This window comes from Aethalodelphis obliquidens, unplaced genomic scaffold, assembly GCF_003676395.1.
Source record: "Aethalodelphis obliquidens isolate GAN/ISIS:26980383/991018 unplaced genomic scaffold, ASM367639v1 scaffold23, whole genome shotgun sequence".
NCBI classification, from domain to species: domain Eukaryota; kingdom Metazoa; phylum Chordata; class Mammalia; order Artiodactyla; family Delphinidae; genus Aethalodelphis; species Aethalodelphis obliquidens.
Genome location: NW_020837967.1, coordinates 1,005,232 through 1,024,539, shown reverse-complemented (window position 1 = coordinate 1,024,539; position 19,308 = coordinate 1,005,232). Strand labels below are relative to the sequence as shown.

Genomic DNA, 19,308 nt, shown 5'->3' with positions numbered 1-19,308 from the left:
ACACTTTTTTTCCTATTATCTACGACAGACTATAGCATTCCTCTGATGCTCACAACACTTCTAAATGTGTATATATATATATATATATATATATATATATATATATTTTTTTTTTTTTTTTTTTTTTTTTGCGGTACGCGGGCCTCTCACTGCTGTGGCCTCTCCCGTTGCGGAGCACAGGCTCCGGACGCGCAGGCTCAGTGGCCATGGCTCACGGGCCCAGCCGCTCCGCGGCATGTGGGATCTTCCCAGACCGGGGCACGAACCCGTGTCCCCTGCATTGGCAGGCAGACTCTCAACCACTGCGCCACCAGGGAAGCCCAATATTCTTTTTGGTATCTCTCTTCCAAGGTTCATTTGAGCTTTGCGTGATAAAGCTTTAATACAAGATGTTCTTAAGGAACAAGAATTACACAGATATTATATCAAGATTTCTGTTAAGTAACTTCTAACAGAATAGTCAACCTTTTTATCATCTTTCAACATGGAATAAATACCTAATAAATGTCTTTCCTTTATCAGACAATTCTGACCTAGACATCTGCAGACTTTATAAAATACAAAGTCAAAATAAATGTATGTAATAATACCACTTCAGGTTAGTTGCCTTGGAATGAAATAAATCACCTTCCCTTTTTTAATTAAAAGTTTTGATAAATAAAAGTTTCCACTGTTTTTGCAAATTGTTCTTTTGTTTGTCTAATAAAATAACTTTAGTTTATCTTTTTTTGTCTAATTTGTGGCTTGGAAATAATTTTAAATGTAAAGTTATTTGCAAGGCTAGAGCAAAGAGTCTCTTTTTTTTTCCCCTGAATCATTTGGAAATAAATTGCCAACATAATGCCCCATCCCGCTTAAACACTTTAGTGGGTATTTCTTACAAACAAAGACATTCTCCTACATAACCAAAATACATCAAAATCAGGAAATTAACATTACATATTATCACCATCTAATCTAGAGACCCATCCAAGTTTTGCCAACTGTTCCAATATCCCCTGGGAAAGTAGAAGATCCAATTCAGATGACATGCTGCATTAAATTGCTCTATCTCTTTAGTCTCTTTCTGTGTGAAATATTTCTCAGACTTTCTTTGTCTTTCATGATCTTGAAACTTTTTAAGATTACAGTTTTCACAAATCTTGAATTACAAGGCTCTACTGGAATTGTGAAAGAAAGTTACCTTCTCCCTTACTGCTTTCCTTCTTTCCTCTTCCTGCTTCCAAAATGAAAAAATATATACAGTAATTTTAGATTAAAATATTTAAATGTTACCTCAATTTTCTACCAAATAGGAAGAAAACTCACACATGGACATATAATAGAAATATGCATTTGTAAAATGGTAATCTGGAATTGAAAATTCTCAAGGAAATCATGTCAGCCCTAAAATCCTTCAGGACAGGAGTGCACACTGGATTTCCCTATGACCAGAGAACCTCAGACCTTGGCATCCCCTCATTTTCGAAACTGACATGAAACCGAAAACAATGAGACATGATCTGTTTCAATTATCACCAAACATTCCTATTCTCATCCTCTTCAAAATTGTCATGAGACTCAGAACTGCTTAAACTGCCATGGGAAGAAAAATTTGTTCATAATTTCATTGGTTCCAGCTTCTATACTCAGCAAAATGTATTGTGTGTACCATTTTTAAAAGACATAGACATTTATTAAAAATATTATAGCTATTACAAATGTTTCCACATCCAATTGGGTAGTTTTACAAAGTATTAATGGTATGGATGAATTATATTTTGAATACCTGGAAATAACATGGGATTTCTGCATGTTGAAAAGAGAAAAATCTCTTTAGAAGACAAGGATGGCTATGAAAGATCTGATGTTCGGGATTTGCTTTAAATTACTGAGTAACTTGGGCTTCCCTGGTGGCGCAGTGGTTGAGAGTCTGCCTGCCGATGCAGGGGACATGGGTTCGTGCCCCCGTCCGGGAAGATCCCACATGCCGCGGAGCGGCTGGGCCCGTGAGCCATGGTCTCTGAGCCTGCGCGTCCGGAGACTGTAAAAAACAAAACAGAAAACAAGTGTTAGTGAGAATGTGGAGAAATTGGAACCCTTGTATTATTGGCAGGAATGTAAATATGGTGCAACCATTATGGAAAACAATAGGGTAGTTTTCAGAAATTATAAATAGAATTACTATATGATCCAGCCACCCCACCAGTCTTGAGAGTAGCCGCACAATATTGCATTCCCACCGGCAGTGAATTTGAGTTCTTTTTGCTCCACATCTTTGCCAGCATTTGCTGTTTGTCAGTATTTTGGATTTTGGCCATTCTAATAGTTATGTAGTGTTATCTCTTGGTTGTTTTAATTTTCAGTTCCTTGATGATATATGATGTGGAGCATCTTTTCAAGTGCTTATCTGCCATCTGTATATCTTCCTTGTTGAGGTGACTACTCAGGTCTTTTGCCCACTTTTAATCCTTTTTTTTTTTCTTACTGTTGAGTTTTAAGAGTTCTTTTTATATTTTGGGTAACAGTACTTTTTCAGATGTGTCTTTTGCAAATATTTTCTCCCAGTTTGTGGCTTGTCTTCTTACTAGTTTTTTTTAAATAAACAAATTTAACATATTATGCTAACTTAATACTAAAAAAGGGCCATAAGCACTAAAATTAAATCCATCTTATGGTACTGCTGATATTTTGTAAGTATGTGCTTTTGCTTCTTCTGTTAACATGAGTTAAAAATTAAAGTGTGTTTCTGAATTTTTTTTATTCTACATTTGTGGAATTAGACTAAACTTGTAAACAATGATCACAGGTGGTTTATTAACAGACAATCGTTGATGAGCACTCACTTGTCCCAGTTCTCTGGAATCTGCCATTGGGTCCCCCTTCCCTGGCTTACCTTCTATTCAACTGAAAGACACGGAACAGAATAGGTATCTCATTGCCTTTATTTAATTAAATTAATTAATTAATTAATTAATTATTTTTTTGCGGTACGTGGGCCTCTGACTGTTGTGGCCTCTCCCATTGCGGAGCGCAGGCTCCAGACGCGCAGGCTCAGCGGCCATGGCTCACGGGCCCAGCCGCTCTGCGGCATGTGGGATCTTCCCGGACTGGGGCACGAACCTGTGTCCCTTGCATCGGCAGGTGGACTCTCAACCACTGTGCCACCAGGGAAGCCCTCATTGCCTTTATTTTAAATTGAGAGACCAGATCTGCAAAGAGGTCATTTCATTTGAATCATGTAGTATAAAGGATGTGGATTAAAGAGAATTTTCAGTTTAATATTTTACTTGGCTTTCAACGCACTAGCCACAGGAAAGGGAAGAAACATTATTCAGTCTCTTCAGTCTAAATGGAATGTTAGGAATTCCTAACTATTCCTATGGGTCTGTCTAAATACAACAGTAATAATTAGTCATCTAACCAGTCAATTCAGTTAGACAACTTGCTTAACTTTTTTTTCTTCTGATAGGATGGGATAATTGCCTGTATTACTTCCATCCATTGTAGTAGCATTACCATGACCTTCCCTGAAGAAGTTAATAAACCTGCATTTGCAATTATTTTCTTTTTTGTTTGTTTTGTTTTGCTTTGGGAGTTATGGATATTTACGTATTTTGTATTTCACCAATGAGCCAAACGGTGAGTTGCACTGTTTCCATTTTCTAACCCATGAGTTTAGCCAGTCCATGTAATGCAGTATTTCATTGTATAAAAGAGCAATTTTGATCATTTTATGGTAGGTTTATGGTGGTAGAATTAGTAAATGGCATTATGGGAAAGCAAAATGCTACTTAGAGAAACCTCTCTGTCCGGGGGTGGGGGATGGGACGGGTGTCTAGAATTTTGTGGAGGGAACTAGATGGACAGGAGCAGCCAGCTGATATGTATTTAAGTTTTAGGCTTCTCATTCATTGTTTGAAAATGTTATGCTTACACTGATAAGAAAATAATTAAGATAAGGCTTCCTGAAATAGAGATATTTTCAAATTCTCCTCCAGACTTGTGATATAACTCCTAAAACCTCTGTTATACTTCAGGTTAATTTAGATTTGTGATGTCCAGGGAAGAGTTCAGTAGTCCCCTGTAAAGCATCAGTTTAAAGGGAAGGACTTGACAGGAGACATACAATTAACTGGGAGTCCAATTCTCCAGTCTCCACAGTTATGAAAAGGAAGAGGTGCTCCCCTTTCATCACTGATTTGTTGGTAAGGACTGATTATTACTTTGTATTTTAACTTAACGGTTTTGCAAGAAATTCTCTTTCCTATTTCTTTATTTTATAGCACCGTGAATATATAATAAGCAAAGAAAATTATGATATAAAATTCATTGCTGAATTTATTTAAGTTTTTTTTTTTTATGTGGACCATTTTTTAAAGTCTTTATTGAATTTGGTACAATATTGCTTCTGTTTTATGTTTCGGGTTTTTGGCCCTGAGGCATGTGGAATTTTAGCTCCCCAACCAGGGATTGAACCCGCACCCCCTGCATTGTAAGGTGAGGTCTTAACCACTGGACCACCAGAGAAGTCCCCATTGCTGAATTTAAGTCATCACACAGGAAAGAAAGTTTTGATCTTTTGCTCAGTAAGAGGGAATTTGTAGAACTGAGAATCTGAGAGATACTGAGAAGCAGATTTAATAGACACAATATGTTTTGAGAGAAATAGAATGAGAAAAAAATACCCTGAGGCTACCAATGCCTATTAAGAAGTGGATCAAAGGAAATAAATGATTATATCCTTAAAAGTAAATTTCTACCTGCATAATGAAAATAGTGAATATCATACTTCACAGGAGAAACTGAATAAAAAAAGATGAGTATTGAATAGCAATTTACCTCATCATAACTAGGATCTTAATAGCTGAAAATTAGTATTATATATAGAAAAAGTGATCATAATCTAACAAATTTGGTATTTGGCCAAGGAGAAAGGAAATTATAAAGAATAATTGTAGCTGAAACTTTTATCTTCAACAATAAGCAGAAATGTTGCATAAGGAGTTGTACACAATCAAAAAGATATGAATAATTTTTCATTTAAAAAGGGGAAAAATGTATTAGTCTCAATGTTTTATCCATAAATAGCATTCTCTCAAAATAAATTGTGTTCTGTTCACTAATGGAGAGGACAAAGAAATACATGCAAATATAAAATTTGAAAAACAAAAGAGTTTAAGTATTGGAAAATAAAATGAAACAAATCAGGCAAAGTAAATTATTTTGAATTGAGAAGTACTATTCTACTAAAATACATTGAGCTATAATCCAAGGCAGAATATCTTGAGACACTCCCTCATTTTTACAGTGATCAGCTAGGAGCAGATAATAATGGATTTGAAGACCATCATACTCACAGGGATAGAGCTTTATTGACTACATGTATTCCAGAGGTACTGTGCTAGGGAATGTGGACATAGATAAAACTTGGAACCTTCAAGATCCTTAGGCAGCAGGTGCCAGTCTCCCCAGTCCATTCTCAAGGAGACTGAGATCATGGATATTAAATAACTTGTCTAAATTCACACAGCCAGTAAATATGTCAAAATGAACACTAAATAGAAATTGAATTATGATCTGCCAAACCTTAGGAATTGACTGAGATGACCCCGAAGCCATTAGCAAGAACTATTTTGCATATATGCACAGACAACATCCATTTACAATCAGTAATATCACGTTATTTATTTTCCTAAAAAGTCTGCTTACCTTAAAAGTTCTGTGATTAATTTCAAACAAATTTTCCAGTCCAGGTATGGCTACATGGCCTTTTATCCTACCTGCCGTAATATGATCAATCTCCAAACTATTGCTCTGGAGTCTAAAAATTGTAGCACTAATATGCATATTGCCAACAGAAAGTACAGAAACAGAGATCTAGGAATCAGAACAGACTAGGGAAGTCAGTTTTCCATCCCTCCAAGCGGATGTTTACTTCTCTTCACTGAAGCTCTTATAGTCACTGTTTAAACTCCCCCCATAGCAAGAAATACACCTCCATCAGTGCATGAAGTATTCCTTCCATTTCCTAAGAGATATATTTTTAAAAAACAAAAACCAAAACCCCAAAATACCAATTTGAAGAGATACATGCACCCCAATGTTCACAGCAACATTATTCACATTAGCCAAGATATGGAAGCAACCTAAGTGTCTATCAACAGGTGAATGGGTAAAGAAGCTACACACACACACACACACACACACACACACACAGAATGGAATATTACTCAGCCATAAAAAAGAATGAAATTTTGCAATTTGCAACAACATGGATGGACTTGGAGGGCATTATGCTAAGTGAAATATGTCAGACAGAGAAAGACAAATACTGTATGATATCACTTATATGTGAAATCTAAAAAAATACAACAAACAAGTGAATATAACAAAAAAGAAGCAGACTCATAGACTCATAGATATAAAGAACAAACTAGTGGTTACCAGTGGGGAGCGGGGAAGGGCAATATAGGGGTGGAGGAATTAAGAGGTACAAACTATTAGATATAAAATAAGCTACAAGGATATATAGTATAACATGGGGAATATAGCCAATATTTTATAATAACTATAAATGTAGTATAACATTTAAAAATTGTGAATCACTATATTGTGTACCAGCAACTTATATAATATTACTGTACATCAACTATACTTCAATTAAAAAACAATGCTACAAAACAGATCTACTGTATAACAGGGGACCATTGTAGATAACACTGTATAGTAAAATTAAAATTTGCTGATAGTAGAACTTAAATGTTCTCAACAAAATAAGGGATAAATATATGAAGTGATGGATGTGTTAATTAACCGGATGGTGGGAATCCCTTCATGTATACATATATCAAATCACTATGATGTACACTATAAATATATTACAATTTTGTCACTTCTACCCCAGTAAAGCTGAAAAACTAAAAATGCAAACAAACAGCTAAAAAAACCAAACCCACACACAGTGGTTGTAACCATGTGCTTGGTGACCACAAGAGGTCGTCACACAGGTGACGGCAGCAACACCACATGGGGGGCAGCATGGCAGTCCTTCTGGCCTGTGGCTCTGTCTCTAAGGACTTACAGCCCGGAGGGCCGGGGCACAATTCATCCTGATGTTCACAGTGCACCCAGACTCAGTATAGGGACGCATCTACCATTAAACAGACACACACACACACACACACACACACACCCCTCAAGTAAGCAAATAACTTCTTATTGCTTGCTCTACAGAGAAGTGAAATAATTTAGCAAAGCGATTGAACAGATTATTAAAGACGGGGCTCAAAATAACCCGTCTTTGAGTCAAAGGCAGACTTTTTCAGCTTGATTGCGCAGATAATCACCCCATGTCTGTGCTCTGCTTTGTTAGCAGAGATAGTTCCTGAAATTGATGTGCTTTTTGTTCATACACCAAAGAAGTAAAGGTCGCCCTGGCAAACACCTACTGCTTCTCCTGGAGTAAACCCTGTGCGCTGCCACTGCCTCAGGAGCGCCAGGACTGAACTGTCTACACCATCTGGAACCAATGGGCTCGCTTCCAGCTGAGTTCACGCAGCTCTTCATCTCATCTAAGTGGAGAAGCTGAGTGTCTCAGCGAGTGCTGCTTTGGACGGAGCAATAGGCGGTGTAATCTGTCCTTTGTGTATACACGAAATACTTTGGCCAAAGGCATTTCCCCTGTGCCCAGTGTAATCATTTCTCATTTTTTCCCAGCGGGGTTGCTTGAATTTTCAGGCTGTCCCTGGCCATCCCTCTCCTAGGAGATTACATTGCTATGGGGCTTCAGAATTTCTGAAATGCTTTGATCTTTCAGAATCCATGGCATGATACTAACTGGAAAGCAATGTTGCCTGGATTAGTACAAAAGGAACCACAACGGAATGGTGAACTGTCGAGAAGGAAACACTGATTCTGATTCTCATGATTTTCCTCAACATTTTGAAACAGTGATACTTTCCTTATCTTGGACGTCCAGTCAGTATCGAGATGAGGAGGTGCTGCATCCATGGCCCTGCCTCCAGGCCCCTTGGTTCGAATCCAGTTCTGTGGCTTCGGGCCCGTCTTTTCTCTTTGTCCCTCGTTTGTCTCTTCTGTAAAATGGGACAGTGTTAATATCTATCTCATAGGGAGGCTCTGAAGACTAAAAAGGCATTTAAGGTAAACCATTCTGAACAATGACTGGTTAAAATAATACGCACTCTACTGATGTTCATTAATATTAGGGAAGCTCATTTTTTCTTGTTTTTTCATATGATGCTATTCTAGAAAGACTTCATCTGCACTGATTTCCAATATACATCCTTCAACTAAAAAAGTAAGGGAGTGAGAAATCGAATTCTTTTTTAAACAGTCAGCTGTTTTATCTTTTTAAAATTTGTCTCTCTATATCCAGTGACATAGGTGTTTTTAGTCCCATTTCTACATAAAGCAACTAAAGAATATGCAACTCATGAGAGATACTGTTTGCTGTATAAGGTTAAACAGTATAAAAACACTATATAAAGGGAGCCATAATTCTGCAATTCCAGAGGAAAAAACTCAGAAGTTGTAATGTGTGTTGGTCAAAATTAAATTAAAAGAGTATTACTGATCATCCATTTTACTACCAGAAACACATTACATTTGCCCATTTTTAATAAAAAAAATGAAATAAATACAAATTTAAAAATTAAACTATTCAAAATAATTGACTTTAGAATCTTGTGACTTTCACCAGTGAAAATTTGGAGATTTTTTAAAAACACAGGTGTTTCCCATTTTAAAAAGGTAAAATTTAAGATCAGCACATAAGGCAAAAATAGTTCAGAGTCAAAAGTACTTTTTGCAAAGCCATTAAGTGACCCCTAAAACATAGGCAGAATATCTCATTTTAGGGCATTCCATTCTGTGAAGTACTCTTTTGGGATGCTGAAGTTTGAGCTGGTGAGAGGGATAAAGAGAAATTCTACACGTGGATAATTGGCCATTCAAACCATTGTGCCTTTAGGATAGCATTGAGATTTTGAGTCATGATTATAAGTGGTTGTGAAGTCTAAGGTGTTTCTTCCTGCCATGAGGATAAAACTTATTATAATATCGTCTGAATAATTCATACAAGGTAACAGATTTGCTTGTTTTTTAGAAAGCATTAACAGAGATGCTAATACTACTTTGGAATTAAGGGCATTATATTCTACATTCTGGGCATATATTAAATGCTCACATGATGGATTCATTGTTTTTCCTCATATCTCATGCGTGTTTGCATTTATTCATTCATTTAATGTAAGCTTAACGTTTCCAAAGAATTTTTGTTTTAAAATTGTTATTTGAGTTTCAATCTGCTAATTTTACTTTGTTAATGCTTGATATTTATTTAACAATAGTAAATGTTACCTTTTAAATTGTGTGTCTACTTGACAGGCAATAGACTGTATTTAGATTTCAGAGCTAATATTGCATTGTTATTACTGTTTCATGATTCTACGCTATGCTTTGATGAGACCCACATGATTTGGGTCTAGGGACATGTCTCCTGCTTGTTGTGGCTCTTCAGGAAATTTCATGTTTTATTTGCCAGCATCCATTTGTGCTGGCTCAGCTTCTGGGGGGACAGGTGGCTGATTGAAGTGGCAATTAGCTGATGGCAGCGCTGGTGGAGGTTGTGCACGACTATTTTATGGCCACATCAGAATGCAGACACCAAGCGTGTGCCAAACAAAGTCTGACTGAAGACTTCATGAAGATCTAGAAATGAGTTTTTCAAAACTCTGATGCTTACAAATAAATGGAATTCACACATCGTGCGTACATTTTTACAGCATGCTTTACCAAAAAATGTGATCTTTAAAAGATTTTTGGAATATTTTATCATGCTTTTAGAAAAAAAAAACATTTTAGTGTATTTAAAATGCATTTTATTCCTGGAATCACCAAGTATTGAGTACCTACTGGCTACCAGATCCTGTATTAGCAGCTAAGGAGCCACAGGTTAACTGGGGATGGTTTCTTCCTCCAAATCTGTCTCAATTTAGTGGAAGTGTATTAGGAAAATCTAAAAACTAAAAATCAAATTATTTCAAGAGAGCAAACATAAATAAAAGCTATGCGGCCAGTCAAATCAGAGACGTTATCCACGAGTGCAAATGTCTGCAGTGTTCTGAGCTCTGTGGTTGCCCTCATTCCCCTAACATCTGTATCGCGCTTAACACCACATCCTTCTAAGGCAGCACACTTATTTTATACAAGATCAAAAAATGCTTTGTTTTCAACAACTAATCCTAGGTAAATAGTTTTGCCCATGATGTAAGGAATGTACTCTAATTGTGCTTCCTTTGTAAAACAGCATCTGGGAATTTCCTGCCATATGTAAACTGATGACTATTACGAACACTAGAGTTTTTACTGGCGTATTCCTGAGCTGGAGTAAAGGTGGAGTAAAGTTCAAGAACCAATCTATATGGATTTTGACTCTAATATGTACAGTGAGTTGTGTGAGACCACCACAACTTTCTCCAGTACCTTCTAGTTCTAGTCCCATAGACAAAACTAAGAGGGGCTATGAGGCTTGCATTTGATTCCCAAGTTCTTGAGGTAATACAATGCGAAATAGTTCTTCAGTGTGTGGTTGGAGGCATTTATTCAAAGGGAGGATATTTGGGGAAGACTCTTAGGTTTTGGACAATGCTAGAAATATAGAGAAACTTTGAGTGGACGCCAGAGGGGAAAAGCCTGGCAGAAAAAAAAGGAGGGGAACAAAAAGATGCTTCAATATGGAGAGGCTGGTAGATTTTACTATTGAAAATAATTGTTCAGATGAAACAGATTTTTTATTTCCTTTTGTTTATTGAGAACTAAACTGAGCAACATGCTCAATTTTCAACAAAGTATTACATTGGTTGGTGTAAAAATCTTTCAAAACTATGTTAACTATTAGTTCAAAACACTAACAAATGTTTCTCTTTTTTCACAAAAAGCATAAAGAACATAACCATCTTTGCGGTAATTTGGCTCTGCCCTTGTTTGGAAGCAGATACTTAAATATGCTATTTTTAATAGTACTTCCTGTCACGTGACTCTTGCCTGAAGTTGGACTGGAGATTGACAATACTGACCATCAACTACTCTGATGCTCTGATAAGAAAAATACTCAATTGTGATTCATGATTCCAACAGAGTTTCTAAAAAGAAGACCATTTAGGGCTTCCCTGGTGGCGCAGTGGTTGAGGGTCCGCCTGCCAATGCAGGGGACCTGGGTTCATGCCCCGGTCTGGGGGGATCCCGCATGCCGCGGAGCGGCTGGGCCCGTGAGCCATGGCCGGGCCGCTGAGCCTGCGCATCCGGAGCCTGTGCTCCACAACGGGAGAAGCCACAACAGTGAGAGGCCCACGTACCGAAAAAAAAAAAAAAGGAAGCCCATTTAAATACAAGCGTTATCAATTCATAACAAACAGGATGAAGCATGGAATTGGAGATGATATATATTAAATTATGTATTAGACATTATGTCCAAATTTCACATGATTTTATGTGCTGTGGCATTTAATCGGCTATGGAAAGCCTGCCAGTGTGTTGATTTTCTCAATGAATCAACTACAAAATGAACAGTTAAATTGTTTCATTACTTTCTTGTCAAAACATGATAGTGGCTTTCTCCACACAGTACAGATTTTTAAAACTCATACTTGGTTCATTATAAAGATAGTTTAAAATAGGATGACTACAGAAATTTACATTTTAAAAATATGGTGTATGACTTGAATATTGAGTCACAAGTCAAGAAAAGGTCAGGACAATTAAAGATGGAATTTGCCACTGGAAACAGGAGCAAATGTTGGACTTTTCCTCCAATCTCACAATTCAGTGACTGAATTTTAATTGGAGTTTCAAGATTTCATCCATGGCCAGAACCAGCAGGCTATTCCAGGGAAGCCAGAGAATAGTATTTCCTTACAGTAAAAGAGAAATTTAAAATGAAAATTGATTTCTAATGAAAAAGATATTAAATTATGTATTAGCCATTATGTCCAAATTTCACATGATTTTATGTGCTGTGGCATTTTTAACTCACACAGAGAAAATTAAGAACTTGGTAAGACTTGTGTCAGTTTTACTTGAAAAACAAGGCACACTTTGATTTCAGTGTCTGTTTTCTAGGCATAATAACACAAGAGACATTTAAATTGTTTTTAAGTATTGATATGTAAATAGATGAGGTAGAAACATAGATATGCTTTGCCCAGATTACTAAGGTTGTAATTGTATTAGAAGCTCATGATAAAAACTCTTAAAGAATAAAAAAATGGAAATCTAAAAAATGCCATAGTTGAAATACCTAGATCTAGTATGGTGAATCTTTATTTTTGTGTAAAGTTCCCAGCTATCAAATAATCCTCTATGATAATCTTATTAACAAATGTGAAGTTCATACTTTCTACATTTTTCCTATAAATGTGGAATAAAAAGTTGTTCTTGCCTTAAAAGAATGTATAAACTAATAGAAAAAAAATCAAGATTAAAAGTTTTTAAAATTATATGTTCTTAGTGAGTTTGCTAATGTCAATGTGTACTATTCTCAACATCTCTTCTTATGGAATATTTTCCTGGCTGCAGTCCATGAAAAATTATTGCTCAATTGAAATTAAACATGATTAACCGTGTAATTTATTTGTTTATTCCATTTGCTTATGTATTTGAAAAATATATATTGAGCACTGAAAATGTGTCTTGCATTTGTTCTAGATTCTCTCATTGACTCCAAATGTCTTAATTGGGCTTCTACTATAAAAATGGTAAGACTATTTTTTACTATCTGTATCATTAACATATAAAATTTTTTAAACCTAATTAGTATATCAGTTTTGTTGTAATGTGAATATACATGTTTTATGTGCCCATCCATATTATGAAGGAGTTCAACATACCTTAAATAGCAATATTCAAATTGCAAATTCTAATACGGGATTACATGCGATTGCGTAATTAACATAAAGCCCAAAAGATAAACGCTTTTTAACTACAGTTCATTCTGAAAATATAGTATTGAAATATCTTGATCAACCAGAGTAAAGATAAGGAAAACAAGATGTCTAAACACCAACAGAGCAAATTCAGTGGGAGCTGTTTTAGATTCACTTTGAAACCTGTGACTTCAATGAAGCAGAAACATTTGTCCTGAGAAACAGGAAGATGAATGGAATAATTGGATTGAAACATACTTTTTTTTTCATTCTCTCTAATCATGTTCTTTCATTACAACTGAAATAAAATATGAAAATAAATTTCTCATGCAATATACAATAGAAGAGTATGTGTCTGTGACTGATATGTGAAAGAATGAAATTTCTACATAAATGTGAAATAAAACCTAGAAGAAAAAAGCAGTAGCTATCATATTTACATGTAAGGAATGCTTTCCCAGTTCTTTACATAAAGTATCTTATCCAACAAGAAAAACCTATGTGACGTGTTTACATTCATGCACTGAGCAAAACTCAGTACCATTTCTTTGGTGTTCCTGCCAAAAGCCTATACGTAAATTGAATCTAACCACGAGAAAACATCAGATAAACCCAAATTGAGGGGCGTGTTACAAATAAGTGCCTAATATCCTTGTAAAACATCAGTATATTGAAATATATAAAGACTTGGCAACTTTTCCAAATTAAGTGATGCATAAGAGATGTGACAACTGAATGAAACCAATCATCTTGGATTTTATTTGTTTATAAAGGACTTTACAGGGACAATTAGCCAAAGCTGGACTAGTCTGTGTATCAGTAGTATTACTGTATCAATGCTAATTTCCTGAATTTGATGACTATACTGTGGTTTTGAGAAAGAATCTCTTGTGTTCAGGTGATATATAGTGAATTATTTAGGGAAGAAGGATCATCATATATGCCACTTCCTCTTAGACAGTTCAGAAAAATAATATGCACACATATGTGTAGAGAGAGAAGGGGAAATGGATGAAGCAATTGTAGTAATATGTTAACATTTGGAGACTTGGAGTGAAAGGTGTTTGGAAATTCTTTGTACTATTCTTTTTTTGTTTGTTTGTAATTCTTTGTACTATTCTTAAAATGTTTCTATAAGTCTGAAATTAAATGTATATATTATAGTATTTAAGGTGTCATTGAATATAAATAACTAAAAATCATGACTGTCTGCAATGTGGTGAGAAATCATTGTTCTTAAAAATCATGCTGGTCAAGTTCAAGTGGAACAACTGACAGAAAAACTCAGTGTTATAAACCTAGTATGCCAATTGCATTATAATCACTACTGATACACATGTCTTAAGACCTTGCTAACCACTTCTACAAGGTTCATCCTTTCTTTCCTGAAATCTCAAGGGTGGGGGAACATATTAAAAGAAATACTCCTGATAATATATTACTACTAATAATAACACATTTTACTGACTATGTACTAAAATAAGAGATGTGTCAAATGTTTTATATGTCATTTAATCTTCAAATGTCTCTAAGAGCAACTACTATGACTATCCCCCTTGTATGGATAAGAAACTGAGTCTCAGAGATTTTGAACAATTTTCAAATCTACTTCGTAAACTGTGGTATGAGAAAGGAATCCAGCACTTCTGTTCCCAAACTCGCACTCACTGCTCCTATAAGTACTTCCAGTGAGAAGTTCATCCTGGTTCTTTCTCACTTGAGATATACTTCTATTTTCTGAATGTTTAACTGCATCTTCTGATATAGTTACTGCTTAAATTAGTAGCATTAATTATTCCTTACATTTCCACACTGAGATTTTATTTCAAAATCTGACAAATCCTTTAGAGTCCTGTGAAGTGTATAGTTTTTTCCTCTTTATTTAACTGCAGCTAATTTTTACTTAAAATTTTTGTACGGCTCCTATCCATCTTTGTTCTAGTTTCTTTTAAACTCTATATATCAACCTTTCCATATTCCTGTCCCCCACCCACCCCCCTCACCAAAAAGCCTGTGATTATTAAGAAATAGTGTAAAAATATTACTGAGAGAAGAGCTATACAGAATTGGTCAAAGTTTATTCAGTCATTATTCATTTTTTTTCAAGTGTTTACATCACCTTTTTTTGTAGTAAAATTTTAAAAGCATAAAATGCACCCATTTAAGGGTAGAGTTCAATGAGTATTTTAAAAAGACTATTTTCTAGAGCAGTTTTAGCAGAAAAACTGTACGGAAAACAAAATGAGTTCCCATATAATCTCCTCCATCCCTGACAAAGTCTCTGATTATTACATCTTGTATGAATGCAGTGCCTTTGCTAAAACTGAGGAAGTAATACTGATACTTTTTCATTGACCAAAGTCCGTAAATAGTTAAGGTTCACTTTTTGTGTCGTAGAGTTGTAGGAGTTTTGACAAATGCCATATATCCACCTTTATAGCATCATACAGGATAGATTTACTCCCCTAAAGCTGCCTCTGTTTAGCCTACTCATCCCTTCTTCCCCCAGCCCCTGACAACCCCCGATCTTCATGGTTACACCTTTCCAGATTGTCATATAGTTGGAATCCTACCACATATGGATCTTCATACTGTATTCTTAGACTAGCAATGTGGATTTAAGGTTTTTCTGTGTCTTCTCATGGCTTGATAGCTCATTTATTTTATTACTGAATAATATTCCATTGCATAGATGTACCACATTCTGTTTATCCAACTACCCATTCACGAACATCTTATTTGCTTCCAGTTGTTTAATTATAAAGCTGTTATAAATGAATAAAGCTGTTTTCAGTTGCATTTATTTCTGCTGTAATTTTTCTTCATTTTTCTTCTGCTTGTGTTGTATTTAGTTTGCTCTTCTATTTCTAGTTTCCTGAGGTAGAAGCTTAGATTATTGAATTTTAGATCTTCTTTTCTAATGTATGCACTCAATGCCATAAATTTCCTTCTAAGTTCTGCTTTTTTGCTGTATCCCATATATTTTCATAAGCTGTATTTTCAATTACATTTAATTCAGAACATTACAAATTTCTCTTGGGATTTCTTCTTTGACCCATGTGTTATTTACAAATGTGTTTTTTAATCTCCAAATGTTTTGGTATTCTCTAGCTATCTTTTTGTCACTGTTTTCTAGTTTAATTCCACATTGGTCTGAGAACATTCTTTGTATAATTAATACTCTTCTAATTTGTTAAGGCCTGTTTTATAGTCTAGTATCTGGTCTATTTTGGTACATGTTCCATGTGAGTTTTGGAAGAATATGTCATCTGCTATTGCTGGATGAAGTATTCTAACAATGTTGATTAGAACCAGTTGATTCATGGTGGTGTTGAGTTCAGCTATGTCCTCACTGATATGCTGGCTGCCGGAGTTGCCGATCACTGACAGAGGGGTATCGAGGTCTCCACCTAGGAGAGTGGATTCCTGTATTTCTTCTTGCAGTTCAATCAGTTTTTGCCTCACGTATTTTGACGTCTCTCAAATGCACATACACGTTAATGATGGTTATGTCTTCTTAGAGAACTGACTCCTTGATCATTACGTAATTCCCATCTTTATCCCTGATAATTTTCCTTGCTCTGAAATCTGCTTTTCCTGGACATCAATTCATTTTTCCATTGATTCATTTGCCTATTTATTTAAATAGTTCTGTCCTGCGCACAGAGCCCATGGCCAGGCCTCCTTCACTGGACTTTTGATTGGCTAGGCTGGGCAGCAGGGACTGAAACAAAGAGGAGCTGGATTTGAAATAGCTGAAAGTGACATGTAAGTAGATTGGTAATGACAGAAATTATAATCACATATCCTCAATTGCATAATTTAAGTGGAAAACTTTTACGGTGACACTATAAACACTCATGTCCTCTCCCTGCCTCATGCCTTCAAAGGAATAAAAGAAACTCAGAGCAGACCAACCTCCAAACTGTGGGCATACTCTGTAAGGAACAAGGGAAATATGAGAAAAATGCTGAATTTACCAACATGTAAACTCCACATCTACTTTATATTTCAATCAGAAAAAAACAAAGTAAAAATAATGTTCTTCTGGTTGTTTTGGTCATTGATAGTATGTATATATTAAATACACACAAAAAAACTTTTCGAAGGAGATTTGAAGCCACTTTAGAACCAAGAAAATGACTAGGGAACCAATGTCAGAATTGGTTTTATTTTTTAATTGAAATAATTACATTTGTCATTAATGCATTATTTATAAGAATTTGGAGACAGCTGAATAATTGCTAATGAGTAAGCACTTAATTAGGTAAAATACTTTATATAAGTAAAATATCTAAACGGTGGTGTGAGTGGTTCCCTTCTAAAGAAAATGCTAATCATCCTCAGTTTATGAATGTTAAGGGTTAATATCTGAAATTGAAGGGAAGCATTGACAGATTATTAAAAATTTAAATAAATGAGCTTTAAAAGAATAATTTTTCTTGTAGTTTACATTTAATGATTCAAATCAACTAATGGAAACTCAATTGAAGTATTCATAAGGTAATGTACTTAATGAGAAAAATAAATCATATTCTTTGATCATACTGATGTCATCATGAAAAAATAGGCCACTTTTGCTCTAAGACCTTTAACATGCCCTTGAATGATACTGAGAAGGTGTCTCTGCTCACCTCTCTACAGGAAGCCACCTGGTGACAAGGTCACTGTGCCAGAGATGAAAGTACGGAGAATGGAATTCCCTGATGTTAATATAATATAAGTGACCCTGAAAGTTACCTAGTAGCCAAAAGCTTTGTACAAATTTTAAATAAGGGTTCATTATATACTTGTTTGCAAGGAGGAACCACCAGCTTTATCTTTGCAAATTTGACTCTAAATTACGAAGAGTTTAACCTGATGAAAGTAAGGCTCAGAAACACCTGGAATTTAAGAAGACAAGATTCTACGCATTGTCATCTGCAGAATAATTATTTGTATTACCAATGAATTTGCACACTTTAATTTTATGGAAGGATTTAATTATTTTCAGCTGTAGAAAAACTTTTAAGAAGCTTTTTATTAAAAAAAGATGAATACACGAACTGAAATGTTCACTCTAAAAATTCAAAGCACAAAACTTTTAAATTCATGTAATAATGCTGACATCCAAAGAAAAAATGTAACATTATACATATTAGAAGTATAATAAAAATTGCATGATGAGATGAATCTATTCATAAAATTATAGTGCTCACTTACAATGCCCTCTTTAGGGAGTAAATTTATGTCACAGTATAAACCCCTCAGTTCTGAACCATTGCCCTGAAAATCTACCAGCATAAATACATATTTTGGCTTTGGTAGGTTTCCTTGAAATTCTTCTGTTATGAAAATGTTCTCAATGACACAAAGATGTAAAGGATAGCACACAGCTTAAAAGTGACACTTCAATAATAGTTTGTATAACATTTGTCCCACTTTTTGGAACTTCTTCTAAGGAAAGCCTTTAAACTGAGAGGGGACAAAACTATATGCATGACTATGTTTTTCAAAACCAGCTATATAAAAGAGTGAACTTCTATAAACAACCAAAATAAATAATAGTAGAAGAAAATTAGAAAAAATATAGTACATCCTCTGGAAGAAAAATGTTATGCTCTCATTCAAAATGATGGTTATGAAGAAATGTAGCATTGTGCAAATGTTTACACTATACCAAAGATAGTTTTTAAAGAATTACAGTTACATTTTGCCTTCAATTACAATTATGTAAAACTTAAATTCATAGGAGAAAGGCTGGAATGAAATATACAAAATTATTAACCCAATTTTTGGTAGAATAGTAGAATTTTGATAATTTTAAACTTTTATTTTAACTAAAATATACATATATAATATTATATGAACATTATTTCACATATATGCATATATATATTATATTACACATATATTTTATTCCATAGTCTAAATGATGCTATAATTCAGAGCTTGGTAGACACAGAATCCCCTTTCTCTCAATCACACACAACATTTTCCTTTTGTGCCCCAGTCTCCATGTCATTATTCAATCTTGTGTATGTTTTTATGTATCTGCTGATTTTCACAATGAATCTTTAATCTCTCTTGAGGGTAAGGTTTAGGTTTTACTCATTTTCTAGGGCACACTTCTGCAGGGCTTTGCACAAGATGAGTACTCAATAAATACTTGTTAAACAAATAAACTGTGTCAAAACCATACATTAATATAAAATATTTTGATCAAAAAACTACAATCCTCTTAGTGAACACCCAGCATGTACTACATTTAAATTATCATCAAGTTTCAATCTCAGGCCAGTTTGTTTAGAAATGAAAATAATTAAATCAATAAATTGGAAAATGTGACCAATCCATGGTAACATAATATAAATCATGGTTATTTGCCCTATGCAGAACTAGTGAT

The 19,308-nt window shown here is 35.0% G+C and overlaps 1 long non-coding RNA gene across 1 annotated transcript; it reads left to right on the top strand.

Moving 5' to 3' along the window:
- The first annotated feature begins 3,456 nt into the window (after positions 1–3,456).
- LOC113628437 (uncharacterized) lies at positions 3,457–18,031 on the top strand. Its single transcript, XR_003436103.1, has 4 exons — positions 3,457–3,621; positions 4,020–4,187; positions 12,706–12,755; positions 17,568–18,031. It is a non-coding gene; the product is annotated as an uncharacterized LOC113628437 (long non-coding RNA).
- The last annotated feature ends 1,277 nt before the right edge of the window (positions 18,032–19,308 follow it).